We start from the raw sequence: 20,575 nt of genomic DNA, 5'->3' as shown, positions 1-20,575 counted from the left end.
GTGTGTGTGTGTGTGTGTGTGTGTGTGTGTGTGTGTGTGTGGTTTCCTCTTAAATTGAAACTCTTGTAGAAAGGACTACATCAATAAACTATTTGTAGGGTATTTTCAAGTAAATACTAGATTATTGGCAGTTCACAAAAAGTCCGTATTTATATCTTGAGATTTTTTTGTTAACTCCTTACATTCCTCAGAGAGATATGTGACTTATAGAGCAATGAATCATTTCATTCCAAATACATAGAATCATGGAATTTAGGGTGAGAGGGTTATTTAGAAACTGTTTAGTTCAACATTTATTGATGAGGAACCCAAGACCCAGGGAGATTAATTGACTGTATGCAGTCATGGGCAAGGAGCTATTATGAATCCTTCCATAATGTCGTCTGAAATTAACTTTTTCTTATAAATCTGAATTTTCATGAAAATTTTGAAGCTTGATGACAAGTAAGCAAATGTATCAAAATATAATTTTTATATATTAATATTAACTTAAATACCTAAAGAACATGAAAATACTATTTATTTGAGTGCTTGGTAAGCTAACATATTTTCTTATTTTTCTACTTCACTTCCCAACCACACTCCAAAAAGCAACAATAATTATTCCAAAAAAGCACTTTTTTCCCCTTATTTAACATTTTACAGTCTGATGTTAGGGGAATACAGTCAACATATATTCTCACAAAATATTTTGCGTAACATGCGGTTAACCTTAAAAGGTTGTGTATGTATACTAAATCATTTGGTCTGTGGTCTAATAGTCCCCCATATTGATATATGCCTAATTCCAGAACAGTCTGAACACCTCTTCAGGATCGTTGAAGGCCTGAAGGCCTCTTCAGGTCTGATTGATGAGATTAAGCATGTCAAATACACGAACAGCTTGCAGCAAAGGTGACCTCCAGATGCAGCAAGGACACTGGGTCACCAAGCCTCAGAAGCAAAGACTGAAAAAAGACCTCTCCCTGCTCTGCCTCTCAAGGAAAGGCAGCTCTTGAATGGGAGAAAAACAATTAGAAAATGCAGTATCTTAATCCAAGGAAAGCCAAATAGAGGAAACAGATGTCTCTTACCAAATTCTGTATTTTCTGTTCTTCCAGGTGAAAAAGAAAGCCTTGTGGGGACTTGCAAGCCTTTTGTGTCCTAAGTTATTGTCTTCCAAACTGCAGAGGTGAGTTTTAGACACAGTGGTCAATAGAGTCGCCCCAGAAGCTTCTAACTGCTGCAAACCTCGGCCTAGAGTTCTTTTTTTTTTTCTTTTAAGAAGTTGCTTTTTTATTTTTAAAGAAATTTATTTATTTAAAAAAATTTTTTTTTAACATTTATTCATCTTTGAGAGACAGAGACAGAGCATGAGTGAGGGAGGAGCAGAGAGAGAGGGAGACACAGAATCTGAAGCAGGCTCCAGGCTCTGAGCTGTCAGCACAGAGCCCGATGCAGGACCCGAACTCACTGACTGAGAGATCATGACCTGAGCTGAAGTCGGACGCTTAACCGACTGAGCCACCCAGGTGCCCCTATTTTTAAAGAAATTTAAATAAGAAGTTAGAAAATTTACAAAACCAGAAAATTTTTTCTTTGAATGGTGTCAAAGAACTCATCATAATATTTACTCTGCTTGGAATTTTGCTAAGTAGTCAGGCTACAGAAATGAAATTCCACTTTTTTTTTTTTTTTTTTTTTTTTTTTTTAATTTTTTTTTCAACGTTTTTAATTTATTTTTGGGACAGAGAGAGACAGAGCATGAACGGGGGAGGGGCAGAGAGAGAGGGAGACACAGAATCGGAAACAGGCTCCAGGCTCCGAGCCATCAGCCCAGAGCCTGACGCGGGGCTCGAACTCACGGACCGCGAGATCGTGACCTGGCTGAAGTCGGACGCTTAACCGACTGCGCCACCCAGGCGCCCCGAAATTCCACTTTTTAACATTTATTTTAAAGGGTAAATATCATAAGAGCATAATAAGAAAAGTAGTTGCTGTAGTATTTATTACAATAGCAAAACACTGGCAACAATCTGAACAACCATCACTATGGGATTAAAAGGAATCTTAACCAAAATTAAGTAGAAAAATTAAACTACTAAAGATAAGAATGGAAACCAATGATATAGTTCTGTTGTATCCACACAGAAAAAGTTACACTAAAAAAAAAGCATTCTATGAAAATTTGTCCAATTTTCTTCTAATTTTCAATTGGATGAAATGGTATAGGTAAGAAACTCCAAAATATGTGCTTTCAGAAAGCAGTTTTCCTGGGGGAAGGAGTTAATCATGAAATACTTTATTTCTTTCTTGTTTAAACTCCTTCTGGGTAAAGAAATTCTATGCTGTAACAAGACCAGCTGGTGCTCCCATATGAGAGATTGTTTCTCTACTATTTGTAAGACTGACCAATCTAAATCATTAAATCAGGGAGTGTCCCAGCTGTACATAATCATTCTGTATGGATGGGGCTCTGGTGGACTGAAATATCTGGAGTATCTACTAGGACACCTAGCTGGTGATTGTATTTTATGGGATACTTCATTCAAGACATTGAAAGCAACAGTCATTGGTTTAGAAACAAAAGAACCAATACATAGGTTTACTTAGAGGTATCTTAGGCCATATGTCAGTTGTTAAAATACACATAATCCCAATGAGGCTTTCTAAAATCATTGGTAGTCCACAAATAACAATTAATAAACTAGTCAAATCTTGACTACCTGGAGAGGTGAAGTCTCACTTTAGATTCTGATCCCTTTGGCTTATTTTCTTTCTATCCCCAGCATTTGCTGTTTGTTTCTTAAGACTTTATCCTTGGTTCTCATCTTTTGGCTACAGGATTTCTCACATTCTTTCTGTGCTTTCTCAAGATCCAACTGTAACAGAGAAAGGACTTTGCACTCTCATCTGTAGAAAAGTTAAATGCTGCTGCCCCATCATTTCACTACTAGAGTAGAGATTTCACTACTCTCTTTTGACTTCTGTAATTTGTGCATCACTTTATTCTGTTTGAATGTGGCTACTCTTCATTCATTTGTTTATTCATCAAATATTTATGGAGTGCCTACTTTGTACCACACCCTATTGTACTACAAATAGTAAGATTAGGCTTGTACTCTTGGGACCTAAAACAAGTGTCATAAGTTATAGAGCTTAGAAAATTATTTCAGGATATATTTTCTAAAAACAACAGAATTAAATTATAAATCAATAGCAAAAAACTGTCTAAAAAATTCTCAAGTTCTTGGATTAGACAATATACTTCTAAATAATTTATGAATCAAAACAAATAAATCACAGTGGAAATTAGAAGATGTTTTAAACTGAATGGTAATGAAGATATTTCAAATTAAAAGGAAACAGTTAAAGCAGTGCACAGAGGGAAATTTATACTTTTAAGTGTTTATATTAGAAAAGGTTTAAAGTCAAGAATCCACACTTCCACCCTAAGATAACAGAAAAAAGAAGAGGAATCTTAACCAAAATTAAGTAGAAAAATGAAATCAGTGATATAGAAAATGGACAGACAATAGAAGAAGTAACAAAGTAAAAAATTTGTTCTTTGAAAAGATTAGTAAGATTGATAAAATATGGTTAGGGCAATGGGGAAAAAGAAAGAAAACACAAGCCCCTGTTGTGTGAGTGAAAGAGAGTTCATCATTACACATCCTAGAAGTATTAAAAGAATAGTAGGGGCACCTGAGTGGCTCAGTTGCCTAAGCTTCCAACTCTTGATTTTGGCACAGGTCATGATCTCATGGTCGTGAGAGGGAGCCCAGAGTCGGCTCTGTGCTGGGTGTGGAGCCTGCTTCAGATTCTCTATTTTCCTCTCCCTCTGTCCCTCCCCTGCTCATGTTCTCTTCTCTCTCCCCGCCCCCCCAAAAAGAGAGAGAGAGAGAGAGATAAAAGGATAGTAAAGGACTATTATGAACAGTTTTTTGCAAATAACTTCAAGAACATGAATGAACAGTAAATCAAAAGTAATACTCACTCTTGGAGATATTGCAAAGATTATTTGACTTCATTACAAACTTGAAAGATGCAGGAGTGGTGACTTCTTCTATCCCATGACCTGTGAAGACAACAAATCTTTTTGGAGAATGTTATTGGATTCTTGAAAAATTAATTAGGAAGTCCAGTCAGTTGCTGTCCTAGATGTGGGCTCTATCTAGTTTGCTATCAACTGCCTACCATGAATTGGGTGTTATCTATCAAGCCATAAGATTAAGTGTGCCTAGCAGCACTTCTTCAGTAGGGTAAGTGGGACCTGTGAGACTGAGCTCTAGCAGGTGTAAAGGTAACAGTAAGCTGTGTGAGCATATGGTGCCCATTCTGAGTGTTCCAACCCTTGATGCATAACCATATCTCCTTCAACCCACTGATGTAGCCTTATGGGTAGGAAGAGCACCCTAAGGCCATTTAAATAAGGAAACAAAACATGAAACCTGATTTATGGATGATGATTCTGCACTATATGCAGACTTCTGTACTTATTAATCTCAATTGTGTATGAAGATAATGATGAATTGACAATGATGACAACTGACAAGGATGAAGAGAAATTCTCCCTGTGGGCAGAATTGTAAGTGGTACATCTTTTTGTTCACATTTCCTGGAAACAGAGATGTCCTGTGTTCTGAGTCTAAACTGATAGTCAGGGGCTAATGATTGTCTGTGTAGGCAGAGACTAGAAAAAAATAATATTGGAGGATTGACAATATGAAGGTCTAGGGGCAGGGTAAGTGGATGGAAACTTTTGACATACCAAGGGCAGGTGTTTGGAGTGGTCTACCCCAGGTGCAAGCAATTTTTAGAACATAAATCAACAAAAGATTTTTTGAGGGAGGAGTATTGTATCACTGACATTGTTTAGGATTGCCAGCACATGCTGCTAATAAAAAGAAGACTAATTTATAGTTGGCTTTATTATTATTTTTAAATTCTCTGCAAACAATGCACCCTTTTATCACCTGCACCTGGTGAGCCACTCCCATTGCCCTGACTTTGACCCAGAGTATGACAATATTTGTGAATAGTTATGAATGCTGACCAAGTACTGAGGACTTTCTCAATAATCAGATGGCCAAAGGATGGACCAGATGACCTGCTCCATGGATGTCAATCAGCAGCCACTTTCCTTGGTCGCTCCAGTGATTACTCAATGAGTTCATGGAAAGTATGGTGGTAGGGATGGAAGTTATATATGGGATCTGGCCCCTACCACTGAAGAGTACCCAGTGCACCAATAGCAGATGTCAACCCTGAGCCCTGCTATGTCACCATATCAGTATCACTAGCCAGCCACCTGGTGGCAGAATAATGATATTGGACTCCTATTATTGGTGGGGGCAGGAATGTATCATCATTGGAATAGATAGTCTTAAATGAAATAGTCTTGCTTAAAGCAGTCACCTTACAAAAGTGAGAAAGATATAAATGAATGAGTGAGTGAGTGAATGAATGAATGAAATTTAAGAACAGCATAATAGAGATGAAAGTAGAAATACTTTTAAACTATAAAAACCGCAAAAAGATTTCAGTAATAAAATCAGGAGGACACAAAATGAAAAGACTTATGAAATAGACAAAAACTTTTGCTATTCCATTTATAAGTTTAACAGAGAGAGAACACCAAATATATTTGGAGTGAGAAAGGCAACAAAATGGCAGAAAGGAAAGAATTATTTGGAAATTCTATCTACACAAAAAATATATAAATGAACTTGAAATTTTGATGGGATGTATCATTTTCTAGGTAATTATAAAATTGACTGAAGGAGGTGGAGTATCTGAAATGGGCTAATAAAAGAATAAAATGTTTTTTAGTGAAAATCACAAAAGGTAGAAAAAGTGTGGAAGACAAAGATAAGAATAAAAAAACAAGGGCAACACACTGAAAATAGCAACAAATATGGTATATATTAACCCGACTATATCAATAATCACTTTAAATGTCAATGGTCTAAATACATCAATTAAGACAGAGACTGGGGCTCCTGGCTGGCTCAGTCAGTGGAGTGTGAGACTCTTGATCTCAGAGTTCAAGCTCTATGTTGGGTGTAGAGATTACCTAAAAATAACCCCTTGTAAAAAAAGACAGATTGTCAAAGTAGATTAAAAAAAAAAAAACACGACCCAAGTATATGTTGTCTATAATAAACCCACTTTATTTTTTTTAATGTTTATTTATTTATTTGGGGAAAGAGGAAGAGGCAGAGAGAGAGGAGAGAGAGAATCCCAAGCAGGCTCCCCACTACCAGCACAGAGCCTGACGTGGGGCTCTATCTCACAAACCATGAGATCATGACCTGAGCCGAAATCAAGGGTCAGACACTGAACCAACTGAACCACCCAGGCACCCCTACACCCACTTTAAATATAAAGACATGTGTCTATTAAAAATAAAGTAATGGAGAAAGATATAATCAGAAAATAGGAGTAACTATATTAATTTTGGACAGAGCAGACTTCAGAGCCAGGAAAATTATCAGGGATACAGAGAAGCATTATATAATAATAAAGAGGTCAATACTCCAATAAGACACAACCATCTTTAATGTGTATGTGCCTAAAAGTACAGCATCAAAATACATGAGGCAAAAATTGATAGAAATGCAAGGAGAAGTAGATGAATCCACTCTTATAGTTGGAAACTTTAACACTTTTCTATCAGAAGTGGACAGATCTAGAGAGCAGAAAATCAGTAAGGACAGAGTTGAACTCAACAGCACCATCAATCAACTGGATATAATTGACACCTATAGACTACTTCATCCAATGACATCAGATTAAACATTCTTTTCGAGCTCATATGGAACACTCACCATAGAGACCACAGTTTGGGGCCAAAAATAACAACTTCACAAGTATGAAGAATAGAAATCATACGATGTCTACTTTTAGACTCTATGAAATTAAACTAGAAATCAATAATAGAAATATAGCTGAAAAATGTAAAATATTTGGAGATTAAACAGCACACTTCCAAGTAACACATGAGTCAAAGAGTAAATCCCAAGGAAAATATAAAAATATTTTTAACAAGGGTGCCTGGGTGGCTCAGTCAGTTAAGCGTCTGACTGTGGCTCAGGTCATGATCTCACAGCTTGTGAGTTCGAGCCCGGCATCAGGCTCTGTGCTGACAGCTCGGAGACCGGAGCCTGCTTCGGATTCTGTGTCTCCCTCTCTCTCTCTCTCTGCCCCTCCCCTGCTCTCTCTCTCTCTCTCTGTCTCTCTGTCTCAAAAAATAAACATTAAAAAAATTTAAAAATAATATTTTTAACAGAATTAAAATGAAAATACAACTTATCAAAATTTGTGGAAGATAGTGAAAACAGTGCTTACAGGGAAATTTATAGCATTGGATGCACATATTAGAAACCAGAAAGATCTACAATTAAAAATTTAAGTTTCCACGTTAGGCAACCAGAAAAAAAGAAGAGCAAATTAAATCCTAAGTAAGCAAAAGGGAAAAAAATCATAAAAATTTGAGCAGAAATCAATGAAATTAAAAAGAAGTCAGAGAAAATCAACAAAATCAAAAGCTGGTTCTTTGGAAAGACCAATAAAATAAATAAACCTCTAGCCAGTTAACTAAGAAGAAAAGGGAGAAAACATAAGTTACTAATATCAGAAATGAAAGACAGGACATCATTATAGATACCATGGACATTAAAAGGATAATAAAGGAATATGATGAACAACTCTATGCCCATAAACTTAATAACCTAGATGAAATGGACTCATTCCTTGAAAGACACAATCTGCTAAACTCACTCAAGAAGAAATATATAATCTGGATAATTCTGTATATATTAAAGAAATTGAATCGATAATTAATAACCTTCTGAAAGAGAAAGTACCCAGCCCAGCCTAGATGAGTTCACTGGTGAATTCTACCATTTACAGATGAAATTATAACAATTCTCTGCAATTTCTTCCAAAAAATAGTAGCAAGAGGGAATATTTCCTAACTCATTTTATGAGGCTGGCATTGCCCTAATACCAAAACCAGATGAAGACATTACAAGAAAATTGCAGAGCAGTGTCTCTTCTGAACACAAATACAAAAATCCTCAACAAAATATTAGCATATCAAGTCCAAGAATGTGTAAAATTAAATATACACCACAATGAAGTGGGATTTCAGGTATGCAAGGTTGGTTCAACAATCAAAAATCAATTAATGTAATCTATCACATCAACAGACTAAAAAAAAAATCATATAATCATATCAAGAGATGCAGAAGCATTTCACAAAATCCAACACCCACCCATGATAAAAACTCTCAGCAAAGTAGGAATAGAGGGGAAATTGTTCAACTTAATGAGGAATGTCTACCAAAAAAACAAACAAAACAAAACGACAACAAAAAACTACAGCTAACATCATACTTAATGGTACAAAATTCAAAGCTTTCCCATTAAGATCAGGAAGAAGGCAAGGATGTGCCCTCCTTTCACTGCTTTTCAACATTGTACTGGAATTCCTAGCTGATGCAATAACATAAGGAAAGGAAATAAAAGGTATACAGATAGGGAAGGAAACTGTAAACTGTTTTTGTTTGCAGATGACATGATCTTCTATATAGAAAATTCAAAAGAACCTACCTAAAAACTCCTAGAACTAATAAGGGATTATAGAAGACTTGTAGGGTACAGGTTAATATATAAAAGTCAATCACTTTCCTATCTACTAACAATGAATAAGTGGAATTTGGAATTAAAAATGTATTATCATATTAGCCCCCCAAAACAAAATACTCAGATATAAATCTTACCACGTCTTACAAGATGTACTTGCACAAAACTTTTTTGAAGAAAACTACATAACTCTGAATAAAGAGATCAAAAAACTAAATAAATGGAGAGAAATTTCATATTCATGAATAAGAAGACTCAATATTGTCAGATGTCAGTTTTTCCTTATTTGGCCTATGTAGATTAATGCAATCCCAACTGAAATCTCAGCACATTATTTTGTGGATATCAACAAACTGATCTGAAAGTTTATGTGGAGAGAGAGGCAAAAAACTCAGAATAGCCAACCAAATATTAAAGAAGAACCAAGAGGACTAATATTACCTGACTTCAAAACTTAATATAAATCTATAGTAATCAAGACAGTGTGGTATTGGTGAAAGAACTGAAAAATAGACCAATGGAACTGAAGAAAGAGACCAGAATAGGTCCACATAAATGTAGTCAGCTGATCTTTGACAAAGGAGTGAAGGCAATACAGTGGAGCAGAGAGTCTTTTCCACAGATAGTGCTGGATGTCCACAAGCAATAAAAAAGGAATGTAGACACAGACCTCATACCCTTCATGAGAGTCAACTCAAAATGGATTATGGACCTAAATGTAAAACACAAAACTGTAAAACTCCTAGAAGATAATCTTGGAGAAAATCTAGACAACTTCGGGTATGGCAAAGACCTTTTAGATAAAAGACCAAGGAAATCATCTGTGAAGAAATAATTAAAAAGTTGACTTTGCTGAAATTAAAAACCTATGCCCTGAGAAATACAGTGTCAACAGAATGAGAAGACAAGCCACACAGGCTAGGAGAAAATATTTGCTAAAGACACATCTGAAAAAGGATCATTATCCAAAATATATAAAGAACTCATAAAACTCAGCAATGAGAAAATAAGCAATTCGATTTAAAAAATGAGTCAAAGACCTAAACAGAGCACACCAAAGAAGACATACAGATGGCAAATAGGCATATGAAAAAATGTTTCACATCATGTGTCATTAGGGAATTGCAAATTGAGACAATAATGAGATACCACATACATAGTTAGAATGTCCAAAATCCAAAGCACAGTCAACACCAAATGCTGATGAGAATGTGGAGCAATGGGAACTCTCATTTATTGCTGATGGGGTTGCAAAATCATATAGCTACTTTGGAAGACAGTTTGTCAATTTCTTATAAAACTAAACATACTCTTAGCATATGAGCCAGCAGTTGTGCTCCTTGGTATTTACCCAAGTGAATTGAAAACTTATGTCCACATAAAAACCTGTACATGGATGTTTATAGCAGCTTTTTTCATAATTGCCAAAACTTGGAAGCAGCCAGGATGTCCTTCAGTGGGTGAATGGACAAACTGTGGCATTCCCAGACACTAGAATATTACTCAACACTAAAAAAGAAAGAAGCCAATCTGAAAAAGGCTATATACTGTATGATTCCAAGTGTATGATATTCTGGAAAAGACAAAATTAAAGAGACAACAAAAAGATCCATTGGTTGCTAGGGGCTGGTGGGGGAAGTGGAAAAGGATGAATAGATGGAGCACAGAGGATTTTGAGGGCAGTGAACATATTCTGTATCATCCCATAATGATAGATACATGTCATTATACATTTGTTCAAACCCATAGAATATACAACGTCAAGAGTGAACCCTAATGTAAACTATGGATTTTGAGTGGTGATAACATGTCAATGGAAGTTCATGAATTAAACAAATGTACCAATGTGGTATGGTATGTTGATAGTGGGGAAGGTTATGCATGTGTTAGGACAGGAGGTATATGGGAACTCTCTATACCTTCCACTCAACCTCTATACCTTCCAGTCAAAATAAAACTGCTCTAAAAACTAAAGTTTATTAGACGTGGTAAAAGAAACAAAAATAATATATGATAAAATTATAGACCAATTTCACTTACAAATACAAGTATAAAAATCTTTCTAAAAATTCTACCAAATAAAATCCAATAATATATCATGACAATTGGGATTTATCATAGTAAAGCCAGAAAGTTTTGCTGTTAGGAAATGTATTAATGTAATTCCCTGTTATCAGATTAAATGTAAGTAAAAAGAAACCTCATGATCTTTTCAAAAGAAGCTGAAAAAAATGTTAGACAACATTCAATACCCATCTATGATAAAAAAAAATCTTTAAGCTAAGGATAGGAAGAAATATCTTTGATAAAGTATGAGTATAACTGACAACAAAGCTTCATACTTAATGGTGAAATATTACCATGACAGAACAAAACGTAGTTACCATCTGCATTAATGTTTGCTGATATTTAAACAAGAAAACAGAATAAAAAGTATAAATACAGGGAAAGAAGCAACAAAACTAACATTATTTCCAGTGAAACAATCATCTAACTTAAAAGTTTAAGAAAATAGCATGAATTTTGTGATGTCCATGCATTACTAACTTTTTTGCACAGAAAAACCAACTAGTGTGTTTAAAAATGAGTATTCAATTTGTTAGGGTAAGTAACTTTAAAATTTAGTTCTAACTTTTGAGTTCAATTTATAAATCATGTTTTTCTTTTTGTAAGCACCTTCACTTTTTAAAAAAATAACGATTGAGTAACTTAAGTTTTATAGATTAAATTCTTTAAAACATAGTTCTATTTACACCTTATACTCTCTTAAAGGAAATAAAATGCACTTATAACTTTGATAAATTTAATTTTCTCCGAAACCTGAAACATGCCTATCTTAATAAGCAAAACCTTCCTAAATATGTATACAACTTTTATGAATCTAATAAATTAAACCTGCAAGTGTAGCTTGCATAATAGCTAATGTTAGATAGCATTCAATACTGTTGGTAGATTTTGTCAAATTCTCTTTCATATTTCAAAATAAATCTCTAAATTTAAAGTCCATTATTCAGGCACATATTTCAAATTGAAATCACAAGGCTAATCTGTCAGAAACCTAATGCCAGTTCAAAATCCAAATTTACCCAAATTATCCTAAATATAACACAAAAGTGTCAGTAATTTGAGTTTGATTATCTTTAGAATATATTAAATTCTAAACTTCCATGAGATTGGAAACACACTACCCCAAGGGGTCAGTTTTACCACTGCTAGCGAACTGGGTTTTATCATCTCACGTAAGCATAGGTTAAGAGAAAGGAACCTGGGATCTGTAGATTTAGCATGATTCTCCCCTCATTAACAATAGACACCTTTAGCTCCTTTAATTGTTGCTATGACAACACGGACTCTAAGCATAAACCCTTCAAATACGATTCATTTCTCTTGGGTTCAAGTTACAAAATACTCAATTCTTCCATCTGATTTAAGTCCACAACCTCCTATTGAGGTTGCTGATAACTCTGTTCACCTAAACTCTTTACTGCCGGATTGAATTCTATATTCTTTACATGCTCTTTCTCTCTGGTTGGATGTAAAATCTTACAGATATTTAAAGGACACATGAATATATTTCACACCTTTGGCTCCGAGGTCAAAATGTCAGTCATACTAACAAGAGTTTCCAGAGAGGAGCAAAGAGAATTAGCTAAAGGAATTTTTAATAAAATGGCTGGATATATGAGACATTTGTAGTATCTATACATCAGCAATTAGGAAATATAACAGCAAAAGGAACAAAAACTAAAAAACACCAGGAATAAATCTATCAAGAAATATGTAAAACCTACATAAATAATACTTTAAAACTTTATTCACAGACATGAAAGAAGACCTTAGAAAATGAAGATGGAAATCATGTTTCTGGATGAGAGAAAGTTTAACACTGTAAAACTGTCATATCGGTCACAAATTAATAAATTCAAATTTTTATGAAATTTGAAAAGTAATTTTCAAACATATCAGATTTTAAAAAATGCATGAGGAAAAATGAGGTGGAACTTGACTTATGCAATATCGAATTATTCTATAAAGCTGTAGTAATTAAAGTATTGTTAGCTCCTATATAAAGAGAATTTTTGAACAGAATAGAAAATCTCCAAACAGATGAAGAAATGAATTAGAATTTAGTTTATAATAAAAATGGTTTTAATCAAAGAAGAAAGAATGAACTGTCAATAAATGGTGTTGGCACAGTTTGGAAAAATAAATATAGATACCTACTTCATACTACAATAATTCCAAATGGATTAAAAACTTCAAGTTGCAAAAATAAAATTGCAAGAGTATTAGAAGGAAAGATGGAGATATATTTCAACTGGGTTAAGGTCTCCCTAAGCAAAACACAAAATCTAGAATCCATGAAGGAAAAAATACTACCTTTTTTCCCCCCATAAAAATATAGTTTTCCTCAAAGACACCATTTAAAAAGTTAAAACACAAATAATAGATTGAGGTAAAAAATATTTGTCAAACATAATTAACAATGTCCACAAAATAAAAACATACTACCTCACAAATACAAAAAAAAAAAAATACGAACAACCCAATTAAAAATGGGGAAAGAATATGAATAGGTCATTAACAGCAGAAAAGTACAAATGGTCCACAAACATAAAAAGATGTTGAGCCTTGGTCCTTATGAAGGAAATGCAAATAAAAACAGCACTGTGATGTCATTTTTTTACTCAGTGGATTGGAAAAAACTTGTCACTTGATAATATCCAGCATCAGCAAGTATATGGCGGGAAGTAAATGTCATCAGTCATGGAGAAATGTAAATTAATATCTTTCTGGCAATATCTGTCTACATTTAAATGGATCTTTGACCCAACAAATTCATTTCTAGGATTCTGTGTTGAAAAAAAATATTTGTGCCTGCAACAGAGATGTTAGAAAAAATTCCTCTGTATCACTTTGATAACAATTTAAACACACCTTAATGCCCATCAGTAGAAATGTGGTTGGACAAATTATGAGGTATTATGAGTATTATGTGCACCCATTAAAAAGTGAAACATGTTGTTCAGTCAAAACAAATAGTATTGAATAACACATATATTGTGAATCTGTTATAAAAGCAAAAAAAAAACCCACCAAAATATATATGGTTACATGTCCCTATATTTTTGCCAATGCATGGAAAAAGGACTAGAAATTTACAGACCAAATTGCTGACTTTGTGTCACCTTTTGGTAAGGGAGTTAGAATATTGGAGAAGAGGGTTGTGTTTATAGCTATCTGGTTCCTGTAATTCAAAAGCTTTTCAGCTATCATAGCTTTTGGCTAAATCCTCAACAAAATAACCACCTCGTGTCTCTAGGATTTTCTCGTGGATTTATCTCAGCTCCATTAGCAGATGCTACAAACAAGAGGGGTCTGAAAGGGCACGAGCGTTCAGAATTGTGTCCCCACATGGGCAGGTTAGCTTTGGGAATTGTTGGGTTTGGGCTTATTTATTCAGATATTCGTCGTTCTGTAAATAGTATGTTAATCAAGCTCGACTCCTGGATGGTAAACACTTATTTAGCAGAGCTGGGCTGGTCCTATTACCTCACTGATCACTCCAGGCAAAAAATATCCTGCAGTTACTTGTGTCATAATCATGGCTGCAATTCAGTCATTAGTCTAGTCCTATGAAGTATCAAACTCTGCATTTGTGTAATGTTAAATCACCTCTCTTCTCCAGGTTGAATCCGGCTTCGGGTTGACCCTTCAGAGTGAAGAGAGATGCTGTTCCTTTCTTTGTTACCTGCCTAGCACTTCTTCTCTCCCCACTTCCTATGCAGGGGCCCCAGCCGGGAGCAGGACGATAGGGGACTTGGTGAGTTCTTACTTGGCTGCTGCTGTCATCAGCTGACTTGGCTGTCTCTGGACCTGATAAGTTCTTCTGTGGGCTCCTCAGAGGCTCCCCTGCAGGGCTTCTTCAAGTTCAATTCCTTTGATGTGGGCAGTGCCCCTTCTTTGGCTGGTCACTCTGCAGCTTCACTGGTCGCTTGGCTTCTGCAACTTTCCACTTTCTTCTGACCTCTGGCAGGAGCTTATTTAGGCAGGGCGGGGCCCCATTTTTAATGACACCAGGACAACATTCTTCTGTGGGTTTCACACATTTGTGGGGCTCTCACAGCACTGGCTTGCCGTTAGTATTTCGCTGCACTGACTGTTAGCCAGCCTCTTGCTTTTTCTATCTCACGACCTCGAAAAACACACATAGGCTCTCCAGATGCTCCCTTTGGAGCCCTCTCACCAGAACTGGGATCAGGGGCAGGTAGTCCTCTATCTCTCCCCTGGTGGCAGGAGAGCTAAGCAGTGGGAGCTGCAGTCAGGAGTGGCCCCAGGAAATCTTCTTCTCCAAAGACCCTCTTTATTTATTTTATTTTATTTTTTTAAGTTTATTTAGTTTGAGAGAGAGAGAGCACACATGAGCGGGGGAGGAGCAGAGAGAGAGAATGAGACAGAATCCCAAACAGGTCCATATCATCAGCATAGAGCCTGGTGCAGGGCTCAAACCCACAAATTGTAAGATCGTGACCTGAGTCGAGATCAAGGGACAGATGCTTAACCAACGATCACCCAGGTTCCCCTCCAAAGCCTCACTTTAGGCACTTTCAAGTGATGGATCCTGAATCCCAGTGAGTCAGACCCTCATGGAGGCCTTGTCTCTGCCCTTTTAAATCCCCATTATCGGTGAACATATCCAGTGTTGAGATATTAGTTGTTAAGTCTCTTTAAGTGTTTACATCTTGGTGTGCACTTTCTGCTAAGATTTCCTTTCTGTTCCATGTTGTTGCCTCAGTAGAAAATTTCAAAGTAACATCCTATTTCCATTTATTTGTTTGTCTGTTGTTGCAAACAATTATCGAGCACCTTTGATAATGTCAACCATAGCTACAGTGATGAATCATTTGAGAGCTTTAACTTGAAACCATAGTTTATCTTCAATCTGTGTTTAGGGACCCAAGTTCAGAAATGTCATTGGTTCTCCTTCCCCCCACTGTTGCTTTGTCTGGTTTTCTTGGAGCAGTAGCTCTTGTACCACAAAATATATTTGGTTTAACTCTGATCATAACATTTACTTCTGGACAAAGAAAGAAATGAAGAAAGAGCATCTTCTTTGTAGCATACAGTGAGCTTGGGAATCATGGGTAAAAACGATAGTAACTGAGCAGCAACATCTATGGAATGGAGTTTTGGAGTGAGAAATACATGGATTTGAATCCTGGTTTCACTATTGTGCAAGTGTCTTTATCTTTCTGAGTTTTATCGCTAGTGTGGTGTGATGGTTAATTTTATGTATCAATTCGACTAGGCCACAGGGTGCCCAACATTTGGTCAGATATTACTCTGGGTGTGTCTGTGAGGATGTTCCTGCATGAGATTAACATTTGAGTCCATAGACCCGGTAAAGCAGATGTCCGTCTTTTCCACATGTTAATAACAGCAACATTAACCGCTACCCACCCTGCCTCAGTCACTATGCCAGACACTGAGGGTGATGAACATTGACAAGCCCCCTTCCCTTGTGACCCATTCAGGGTGGTGGGGTGAGGGGCACAGAGAAAAACAAAACGCAGCCAACATCAAGAGAGTAAATATCTGAATGGAAAACTAACAAACTGCAGATGTGCTGGGAAAGAAATAAAAAGGTGATGAGAGAGAATGATGGGGCATGGAGGGGATTTTAATAGGCAGTAAGGAAGGACACAAAAGGGAGGTAACATTTAACCTGAAACTGTGAGGATGGGAAGGAGCCATCTGCCCACAGGGTAAAGAAGAAAAAATTCCAGACAGAAGAACACAGTCCCCCAGGCAGAAAGGAATTGGCCCATTCAGGGACAGTGAGAGAAAACCCGTGAGGGACACAGCAGGGGAGGGAGAGAGGGCCACCAATGAGGTAATAGAGAGATGGATAGGAGTCAAGTTGTGCAGGGCCTTAGAAACCATAGTACAGAGTTTGGATTTTTTTTCTAGGTGTAAAGGGAAACCATTAAACGGATCTTAGGATGGAGAGTAACATGAGCCAAGTTCCATTTTAAGAAGATCTGGCTTTCTTGCTGCAACAGAGAGAATGGGTTAAAGGGGGCCAGAGTGGAAGCAGGTAGAAAATGTTGCGTTGGTCTTACTTCAACAAGCAAGAGTTGATGGTGGTCCCAGTTACGGTGGTGGTGTGGTGATGGAACTGTGGAAAAAGTAGCACATTTATGGTATAACTCAGAGATAGAATTAATAGTATTTGCTAATGGATTAGATGTGGGATGAAGAAGCTGGGAGAAAGGAAGGATCTTCTTGACTTCCAGGTTAGCAAATGAGTGGATGATAATGCCATTGTCTCAGGGGAGCAATTCTGAGGACATGGTAGGGGGGCACAGAGTTGAGGAGGAATTAGCGAGGGAATAGGAGTCTGTGTTGGGTGTATTAAGTTTGATGTTTCTGTAGAGATGTAAATAAGGCTATTAAATCTGTTAGCCTGAGCCAATGGTTCTCAAACTTCAGGGAGCATCAGAGACACCTGCAGGGCTTGATGAACCAGATTGTTGGACCCACCCCCAGAGTTTCTGGTTAAGAAGGTTTGGGTGGGGCCTGTGAATTTGCATTTCTAACAAGTTCCCAGGTGACGCTGATGCCACTGGTCCAGGGTTCCCACTTGAAGAATCACTGGTCTAGACAGAGGATAATTCTAGGAGTCTGGAAGTCATCAGCATGAAGATAACATTTAAATCCATGGGACTAGATGAGATTGCCTAATGAGGCTGTGCAGAGAAATAAGAGAAGGAGGCCCTGGATTAAGTTTTGAGGAGGATTAGAGAAGAAAGATCAGAGTAAAGGCAGGATCAGAGAAGAAGAAGGAAAACCAAGAGAGCATGGAGTTTCAGAGGCCAGAGGGGTTGAAGGTTTCAGGTCCAGATTGCCTGAACATGACAAACCCTGTGAGAAACAGAATAAGAAGAGCGCAGTGAAATGTCTATCAATTTATCAATAGTAGAACTACTGTCAAGGGCAAGTACTTTACAAATATCATCTCACTGTATCCTTCACCAATCCCATCAAAGGAGTACAGTTAGTTGATTTTTATAGTTAAAGGAAGTGAGGCTCCGAGATTATGTAGTTTGTTAGGGGCACAAAGGGTCTAAAACCCAGATTTCGTCTGCTAGCATCCTAGGGAATGCAATGCTTGCTGCATCCTCTACTTGCTGCTAAAATCTACAAGGCAGGCCAACCTTGGCAAAACGTTCAAGGAGGCATTCTGCTCACTCCTCCCCAAGGCACTCACTACCCTCTGGCTGCTCCCAGACAATTGCAACAGCAAGTTCACCTGCTTCCCTGGTCAACTCCCTGTGCTTTCCATACTCAGAACCAAACTGGACTTCATTCCTTGGCAATGGCATAAACCTGTCTATGACCAAATGATAACGGATAAAAGTGGGTGCTAATTGGTGGTGTGCAGTAAAGCTTTCGCCATCACCTTTCTCAAAGCGGGGAGAAGAGCCCCGATCAGCATGATTTCAAGGCACCACTGGCTGATTTCAGGCTCTCGGAATGATGTGAGCATAGAATTAGGAATAGATGCACAGAGTTGGCTCTCTCAAACCACTGTGAGCTGGGTCCAGCACACTGCTGGAATGATTTAACCTGTTGATTTTCGTGTCACATATTTCCATTCTACACACAGTCTTCTGGATACAGTATCATAACCACAAGTTGTGGGAACTTCAGGCCACCTGCCCAGGCAGTGGGGGGAGGTGTTCATAACAGGGAGGCCGGGGTGCAGCCTCTAATGCGTGACTCGAAGGCCGTCACCTGCTTCCTCAACGTCCAATCTAGCCCAAGAACAGAGGGAATGTCAGTTTAAAAACTGGCATTCATATCCCTCTTTGGTTTCCAGGGCTCAAAAATGTTCTTTTATGAGGATTACAGCCTTGTTCTTCTTTGGTGTCGGCAGGCGTTTATGATGGCTGTAGCAGGAATGAGAATTTGGGTCTGGAATAAGCCTTGCTGTTTCTTGCCAGGCTACAAAGGTTTATGGTGGAGACCAGACGTACGTCTTGCTCATGCCCATATGTATGGGCTCACTCTGTATCTGGAATCAGAGGAGGAGACCACAACCTCACACAGGCAGCAATGGCAGCCGGGGGCTCAGTCCCGGGGCACGAGGGGATTTTAACTTCCTCACTTCCTCGTGCAACTTCCACTTGTCCTTACTTTTGCTGTACTTTTCTTTCTAAAAGCACAGGTCACAGACGTGGTCTCTGGGGAGCTACGTGATGTGATGTTATGGTGGATGATGCTGTAAGGTTACCGCTGGCCACTTAATGGGAGGGAATGCAGCCAGTGGGGAGCAGGGACCAGCGGGAGGAAGCAGGGACCTTAATGGGAAGAGAAGAGGAGCAGCAAGAGCTGGAGCTTGGCACTGCTGATGCAGAAGGGAGAGGATGTGGCTGCGAGGTGGGTTGGAGGAGGTGTTTCTTTGCAATCTGATTTTATAACTGCATGTTTTGCAAGCGGACACAGCTCAGGAACAAACACTTGTAGGCTTAAGGTGGTTTTTCCGAACTGGTGGATACAGAAGTCTGAGAATTACATTTCGCTGCTTTTTAGGGAGCTGATCCCATAGTCACTGGCCAGAGTCAGTGGCACTGGCCAAAAAGGCTTCTAGAAAATACTTAACCATAAACTATGGTTGATTATATACCAGCTGCCCAAAGCAGTGGTTCCCCTTCTGAGCAAATCCTTATTCTGGGACCAATTGATTTATTATGTATAAATTACACAGACATAAACATCCATGGGCTGCCAGGGGTACTCACAGGAGGATACTTAAAAGTCACATACTCTCATCCAGTGCCCTAGGTGCAAATTTGTTCACACATGCATGCATGCAGATGTGTCAAAATAACACTAATATTTATAATAATACTTTGTGATTCTACACTGCCTTTCATCTGTAGATCTCAGAGTACATTGCAAACATTCATTAATTCTCTCAACACTCCTCTGAGGGAGGTAAATATTATTATCCTTCTCTTTACAGATGAAGTAATTGAGGCAGATAAGTGATTTGCCTCAGGCCAGGTAGGGAGCGTGGGTGGAGGGCTGAGATTAAGAGCTCAGAGTTCCTAGAGATGTCCATTAGGGACGAAGCCCAGGGGTCAAAACCTGGAGGGCACTGTGGGCTGGTGGAGGGGGTCACTTTTTCCTGTGAAATCCATCGCCATGGTAGTGAAAGCTGCTTATTAAGCATCACCTATGTATTGAGTGCTTTGCATATGTTATTTCCTGTCTTCACACTAAAACTAGAATGATCCCCGTGGCACAGATGAGGAACTAAAATTTACAGTGGTGAAGTATCTTGTCCAAGATCGCATAGCTAATAAGTGCCTGGGCTGGAATTCAAACCTGGATCTGTTTGCCTCCAAGCCCAGGTCCTGTCCCCCAGTGCATACCTCATGCTCATTTGAAAATTGCAGGGAGGCACATTCTACTCTTCCAGGTCTGGTCCATTAGTCCGTGAGCCATTATTTGTCCTGTCTACTACCAGTTTCTTTGCATTTGACTAAGTTTTGAGACTGATGCTTATAGTGTGTCTGATCTGGACAGACAAGTTTTCTAAGCACAGGAAAGGAGAGCCTCTGAGGTAAGAGGTTTACGTGATAAGTCACAAGAGAAAACTTTAATTATAATCACTTCTTGCTTTATTTTGTGTTATTTCTGGTGAATGTATCAGTTTGGCATCTTTTGACAGAACAAGAAAATAGCGAGAGAGAGAGAGAGAGAGAGAGAGAGAGAGAGAGAGAGAGAGAGAGAGAGAGAATAAATATGAATTCTCTTGGGACACATAGATTTCCAACTGCGCTGTCAGAAGAAGAATCAGTGAAAGAGCCAAAGGACCTACATGTGTAAGATGAACTAAATTTTACTCTCGTCTTGGGTGTTCTCAGTTTGGCTGCTC

The 20,575-nt window shown here is 37.9% G+C and overlaps 1 protein-coding gene across 8 annotated transcripts in view; it reads right to left on the bottom strand.

Moving 5' to 3' along the window:
* Positions 1 to 20,575, bottom strand: part of LOC128773014 (uncharacterized) — an 80,334-nt gene that overhangs the window by 20,363 nt on the left and 39,396 nt on the right. For 2 of the 8 annotated variants that reach the window (XR_008417196.1, XR_008417197.1), the window contains exons 2-3: positions 3,977 to 4,057; positions 1,074 to 1,163 (exon numbers count right to left, since the gene is read on the bottom strand). The exons of 5 other annotated variants lie outside the window; for them this stretch is intronic. The gene's annotated coding sequence lies outside the window, so the exon portion shown is untranslated. The remainder of the gene's footprint in view (positions 1 to 1,073; positions 1,164 to 3,976; positions 4,058 to 20,575) is intronic. One more of the 8 variants, XR_008417198.1, reaches the window with a different exon arrangement.

The sequence above is a fragment of the Panthera pardus genome, unplaced genomic scaffold (assembly GCF_024362965.1).
Source record: "Panthera pardus isolate Hobbes unplaced genomic scaffold, ASM2436296v1 HiC_scaffold_24, whole genome shotgun sequence".
NCBI classification, from domain to species: Eukaryota; Metazoa; Chordata; class Mammalia; order Carnivora; family Felidae; genus Panthera; species Panthera pardus.
This window is presented reverse-complemented; position numbering and strand designations above follow the sequence as displayed.